Consider the following 6,523-nt stretch of genomic DNA (forward strand, 5'->3'; position numbering starts at 1 on the left):
AGGGACCTCAGCCGCATGATTTAGTAAGAAAAGGCCAGCCAAGCCACATTTCCACCTGGACCCTCGTGGCAACATTTAGCATATACAGCACGTACAACTTCTCTGCAGGCAACACTTGAAAAAACAAAAAAAAGGCCAAAACAAATAAAGCACAGCAGTAGCTTTTGATTTAGGGAATAAACATAACCTAATATCTGTCTTTTCTTTTCAACATATCTTTTCAGTAAACATATTATAGCCTACCAATGCTTTTTTGCACTACACTGTCTTTGATGGAATGTATGGAAATGTATACAGTGATCATTATAAATGCTTAATAAAGATAATGTACAGTTTCTATGACGGTATGGTGTAGGTTTCCCCTGAAACTAATGACCGTGCTAATCACATCTTCGTTGAGGTGAACTAATGTGATCTAATGTGAAATGAGTGTCAGGGAAACTGACATTTCATTTCAGTAAAAGTGACACTTCAGTAAAAAGCAAAGAGACCAGTGTGGAGGGAGGTTAAGCAGCCACATGACATGATTACAATGTCCTGCCAACCCATTTTCCACCAAAACCTAGATTGGAGTTTAAGTGTAAACCCCCCATCTGCAAATCAATGGAAATCAGACCAGCATATCTAAAGCCATATTCCAACTTCCTAAATAATGGAAAAGGGTCACGCTGAGATCGAGTCGATTCCACATGGAATGATCCCTGATCGTCAAATTACAACAAATGTGAAATTGCACCCGTTTTGTCTGTGAAGCGCCATTGAAAGCATGTAGCAGTGTGAAGGCGAAACACAAAGAGATGCTTGTGTTGATGCAGAGATCTTTCCTGGTTTTTCATGGGGTCGAGGTGCTTATCACATCTGCAGTGCTGATAAGACAGTACGTTTGCCTCCGTAGGCTATATAATATTAATCCCCCTCCCACGTCTGCAGATGCACTTAAAGGAAGGTGACAAGCGTGACATATCCAGGACCTCCTGATGGCTCGTGCTCTGAAGTGCAACCGCTAAAAGAGCCCCAAGTACCCTGAAGTGATGTAAATTTGCAGGGGGGAGTCCAATTTCCATCACTGCGCTGTCACTGTCATGGTCATTAAACTAAATCAACCCGCTGTGTGTCACATAGCTCCCAATTTAAAGTCCTCTCAATAATGGAGTTATACTTGGACTGTAGATTGCAGCGCTGTATTGTATCTCTGACCTGACAGCAGTAAGAGCAAGAGTAGACGAGGCTGCCATTTATTTTGTCTCTTAGAAATGACAGCCTGACAGTGTGAATATGTGTGAATATGTGTGAATATGTGAGGTAGCATAAAATAATTAATTGATCATATTGACCCCATTGGATTTCAGAAGTAGTATGAACTTCAGTTCAACTAAGTCAGATACTCTATATATGTCATTTGTGTAATTGGAAGGTCAATTAAGAAGATAGAGTATAGTGAAGGCCACTAGGTCATCCTTTTTGCACAGTGTGGATATATCATGGTTAAAGAAACAACACTAAGGAAAACATTCTGACTCTACAGACAACCAGGAAAGAGGGAAAAACTCAAAGCCAAGAAAAAAATCTAAATCACCACAAAGCAAAGCCAAAAAAAACTATTTACACTGAGAGAATTCCATTGCCCAGAACAACAGAAGTTATCGTATCCCCGGGCCACATTCTAAAAAATGTGTTTCCTTTCGCCATCCCTCCCTAGAAGAGAAATGTACCCCTGTAGAGGGTGGAAGAGACAAATGTGTTGGAGGAGCAGCAGCCCCAGTGTGTTTGTCTCCCCTCTGGAGCCATGCTTACCCAGGGAGCCCTTCAGGCCAGGGAACAAACAGGCCTTTGTGAGCACTGACCCGCTGTGCCCAGCAGCCAGACTGTAAACCTGAACTCCCTTGCTAAATGGAAACCATAGACACAGAGTCCAACTCAGCCCACTACAGCCCAGGGCGGGGGAGTGCCAGGCTTTTCATCATCGTCCATCAAAACAAGGACAGGCTGGCAGGGTTCTGACTGCAGCTGTGTGAAACTGCAAGAACGCAAGCTCAAAAGGTTCTTTTTTTTCTTTCACAGGCACCTGCATACCTCAATGTAATACAATGTAGACACTTGTAACTAGTAACGATTTTATTTGATACATGGGGGCTTACTAATCAAGCTTTTGCACTTTCTGGAATATGCCGTGAATACATGAGTTGGTCTGTTGGAAAAGGCTTGTTGTTGCCTCTAACACATTAGTAGTGCGAGCCACACTGGCAGGCATTCCCTGCATTTGATTGCATGTTTTCCATTACATTCAGACATTAATAGAATAAGCGGTAGTGACAGTCCGTTTTGCATCTAACCCAGTACACAGAAAACCTTTTAGACCTGCTCATTATGTTTTTCCGCAAGAGAACACTGAAATGCTTTCATTGTTAGTGGCATTTTCAGAAAAGAGCGCGTAACATGACTTGATTTTTTTCTCCCATGGAAATATCAACACAGCCACCTACATGTTTCTTTTATTTTCCCCTTGTATGGTGAGAATGATTTTGGAACATGGATTAAAAGCTTTTTAATCCCATGGTTGAGTGACCACTAGCCCAGTGGTCTGACTCCCCCCTTCTGTTAGCAGGTCTCTCTGAAGTTATCCTGCCTTAGGCTGTAGTGGCAGCCTTCCCTCTCACTTATTTAGTATGCAAGCCCCAAATGCCCATTAATTAAATGCCTGCTGGTTCTGTACAAAAAGGCTTGCCCTGTTTATTCCAGTACGTTCAAACTGTAAATTGCTTATTTAGATCTGTTTGCATCTAATGAAACACTAGTACTTAATGAAATGTTGAAATTCTCCTAGGCACCAGCATCTCTCTACATGCACTGTTCACTGTCTACTTTGCCTCTCCATGTATTGCACACAGTTGCCTTCTTTTACTTGAATTTCAAACCTGTGTGTAGGTGGAGTGTAGGTGTAAACTGGCCATTATAGGGGGCTGTATGATTGGTTCTTGGTTTAAAAGAGATGGTTAGTATGGTGGGCGTTTCCATATTGCATCTGACTACAGAGAAAGCCACAATGATGGAGGTGGGTTATCTTTCTAGTACAGAGAGGGATTGTATAGACTTGCTTTGAGAAAGGACCACCTACTGTACTTTTACCTTGTTAGTAAATGCTTTGAGATTAAGGCAGTACTAAAGTCTATGTAATACAACGGGATTGTTTCCCAGGCTTTCCCGATGTGTTTTGCAGAAACCTTTCCTCTGGTTTTGTACTCCTATTCTAGACGGGCTTTAGCAGAGCTATAGATACCTCAAGGCACAAATCAAGACTTCACATTTGCAAATTGTAAAGTTAGTAGCTCCTCCGCACAAATGTCAAGAGGCTTACAACATGAAAGAGCAAGTTGTCCAAAAGTGTTGCTGGGAGTACTGACAAAGTTTATGAAGAAGAAAGTAAATGTGTTTTTAATCCTCTGCAGCACGTGCAACAATGAGAGCCTGAGCGCTTAGATATGCCATCCCTGGGGCAGGCTCTATACTTAAGGCTTACAACAGCCTCATTATCTCCCTCCACTCACATCAGATCCTAGCAGCAGTTTGTCACAGGCAGACTCCTTCTGCCAGTAGGCATCAGACCAATACTCCTGCAACACTACTGTACATAATTACCATATGGACAGCATTTTGAGCCAGACGGAAGAATAAAAAGCTCTCCAGGCAGATTCCCCAGATAACTAAATTATTTTTTTTTTAAATCTAATTTCCATCTAATTTGCAGCAAATTATTATACAGAAGTATTTTTTTTTACATTAATTTATAGAACAGATCAAACAAAGGTTCATACTTTGATTTTTGGAGAGTTGTTATTTTGATATACTTTATTTCGTGTATTTTTAATCTCCCCTGCTTTTCCTCGGATCTCCATATATATATATATATATATATATATATATATATATATATATATATATATATATATATTCACACACTATAATAAAACATACAGCAAATGAATAACTGTCAGCACACATGAAGTGCTTGTCTGGGTTGTGTGAGCAGGTCCAGTGAGAAGTCCCTTTACCTGCCGCCCCACTGATTAATTAATTTCACACTGTTTAATTAAATCCACAGTCTGGGGAGTCTCGGTGCCACCATGGGAAACCGTATCTGGGTCTTGTGTGCACAGAGATTACTTCGGGAAGGTCTCAGACAACTTCTCTCTCTCCCTCTCTCGCAGAAGTTGACACCGACGTCACAGTCTCTGGGGACGTAAGGCCATGATTGTCTCAATGTCATCTGCCAGTCATGGCCCAACTGCGGGGAACAGGATAGCACACACAATTTGTTTCTGTGTGATTTGGCGTTAATTTGCTGTGACAGGAAAAGGTCTAGCAATAATTGAGAATATGAGAGAAAAGTGGGGATCAGAAAGAAAACACAAAGTTAACAAGGAAGATTTCTTAACTAAAAAAAGAGACAAACCATTTCACACTGTGCATTGTCTAAGTATAGCCGGTTATTTGAGATGTTCCCTGTGATATTCCGCTCGGATGAGTTGCTATACCAGATCGTCTCCTGGATCAAAACAACACAAATTGGTTGTGTTGTAAAGGAGTGTTCCATGACCCCAGTGTCTGTGCCACAGCATCACTGTGTGTGCCAGGCTGTCAAAGCACTAGAGCAGCCCCGGAAGATGAAGTGCATGAGTGTCTGTAACACAGCAGGTATCAAAGCAGTGTGGGTTGGAAAGCACGCTCCCCCCCCGCCCTTTATTCACTACGAAGGAACATATTTTAGGAGAAATATCATGCACAGATTGAATAGGATGGTTGTTCAAATGAGCCTGTAATTGCATGATTATGATAGCGTTTGTCTGTACATGCGTCGCGATCATATCATTTAGGGGATTATGATTATGAGTTCGTACTAACGTTGGAGGAGAATATATCTGGTCCATTTCATTTTGGCACTTGAAAGTCACTCCTTTGAGATTGATTCCGTTAAATCTTTAGCGCAGCCTACTGGTGAAATGTGAAATGGGCAGAGAAGTAGACAAAGGAGGTAAACAAATGTTGTATTCTGACACTGGAAAAGGAAAAGGGGATTACAATCATACATAAACAGGAATGTGTTTGACATTTACATGAATTGAAGATCAAAAGAAACACCAAGAACCTACATGGGGCCATAAGAGTGACTTTGAGCAATATCTTACACAAATCACAATTTTATCCATGATTTGATTCATGGATGCTATTTAATATGTCTGGGCATAAATCATTGTATCTCCCAAAACATTTAAAAAAAAAATGCAACTATTGATATCTTTATAAATAACACACACATAGTTTACAGTCTGCCAGGTACAGGATGTAACGTTGGAGTACAGAAACTCTCACTCAGAACATTATTATATTGCATTAAAATGATCTGGCCCTGACAGCTAATTACGATCTTTTCATAACAGGTTGAAAGTGAGCTTCTCGCTCCAGAAGTGACACTTTCCATACACTATGGGAAGCAATAGAATTCCTGCTGAAATAGTTCAGTCGATTGATAAGGTATTGAATAGACGAAATCCTTCCTATCTGCGCTTGCCTTGTCCTGTGACAGGACCCATCAGGTGCTCAAACCCCCCTCCCCCTTTCTGACCCCATTCTGCCACCTCCGTTTCCCTTCTTTTCCACTCGCAGGTCTTTTATAAAGTGTCTCCATGCATTACACATTTAACAATGCATTAAAAATAGGCCACCATCAGTCATTCAGCAGGGAAGGCGGAACCCACCGGTGTCTCAGATTTGATAGGTTTCTCTAGGATTGGGATGTAAAAAGGAGCAACACAAACGTTTAAGTCAATGTGAGAGGAAGGCTTTCTCTCAGACTCTCTGAGCGACGGAAATATACATTTGTGTCCTAATAATTTGTCATGCCCTCTCTGACGCAGTCTTGATATTAAATAGGAGAACTAATTTGGCTATAAGCTCTTTCAAAATTCTCATTAAATCCTCAGTACATTGCTGAGGTACAGCAGCATTTGTAGAAACTGAGCACTATTCTCTATGTATCTGGGTAATCTCTTTCCAGGTGGTAAGAGCGTGTAATGCTGGATATGTGCCAACACTATCTGCCTTAAGGCCAGGTTTTCCAGGTAAACATCTGAAACAATACAGTCATTTTACGGGCTGAGGCATTTCAACCTATAATGTGTATGATGTAGGTTGTCGGTGAAACATGGTGTGATGGTCGGGAGTGAGCCAAGGCCTGAGGTCTCACTCTCTCTGTCGGAGTGTCACGTGCCAAAAAGAAGATGTTCAACTGATGACCATCTCACAACAGACAGTGCCACAGGTTTTGTTACTAAAACAGCAGTATACCACTAACAGTAAATGTGACGCCTAGAGTCAGACGTGAGACTGAGCGTGCAGAACCAATAAAGTCAATGAGGAACAGCCATAAGCTATTTGTCATTTACAGAAACGCAGACATAACTCTAGTCATCATCAAAAATAAGATAAGAAGAGGCCTCTTGTTACTGTAAAAGTAATTTCATCACTG

Source organism: Oncorhynchus tshawytscha, linkage group LG26, assembly GCF_018296145.1.
Source record: "Oncorhynchus tshawytscha isolate Ot180627B linkage group LG26, Otsh_v2.0, whole genome shotgun sequence".
Classification (NCBI taxonomy): Eukaryota; Metazoa; Chordata; class Actinopteri; order Salmoniformes; family Salmonidae; genus Oncorhynchus; species Oncorhynchus tshawytscha.